Below are 532 nucleotides of genomic sequence, written 5' to 3' on the forward strand. Positions count from 1 at the left end.
AAGTGGCACTGAGCAGAGTTACAACCAGGGATTACAAATAATTACTTTTTTCTTCTGCACTTCGGCGCCCCCTCCAGCAGATGCTGCACTAGGCGACCGCCTAGTTCGCCTATGCCAAGAGCCGGCTCTGGCTAGAAGAGACTCTCAACTACTACCACACCRAACTTTAGCTCAATGTCTTTAAAAAGGACTGAGATGTAGCCGTTTATGTAGCCATGGCACAGTTAGGCCCAGTCCCAGTGCTCAGTGTGGATTTAATCAAAGTGCACATAGTGTTCGAGTGTGCAGGTTACAGAGTGCAGGTTACAGAGTGCAGATTACAGAGTGCAGATTACAGAGTGTAGGTTACAGAGTGCAGGTTACAGAGTGCAGGTTACAGTGTGCAGGTTACAGAGTGCAGGTTACAGTGAGCAGGTTACAGAGTGCAGGTTACAGAGTGCAGGTTACAGTGAGCAGGTTACAGAGTGCAGGTTACAGAGTGCAGGTTACAGTGAGCAGGTTACAGAGTGCAGGTTACAGAGTGCAGGTTACA

This window comes from Austrofundulus limnaeus, unplaced genomic scaffold (genome assembly GCF_001266775.1).
Source record: "Austrofundulus limnaeus strain Quisiro unplaced genomic scaffold, Austrofundulus_limnaeus-1.0 Scaffold300, whole genome shotgun sequence".
In the NCBI taxonomy this organism is placed as follows: Eukaryota; Metazoa; Chordata; class Actinopteri; order Cyprinodontiformes; family Rivulidae; genus Austrofundulus; species Austrofundulus limnaeus.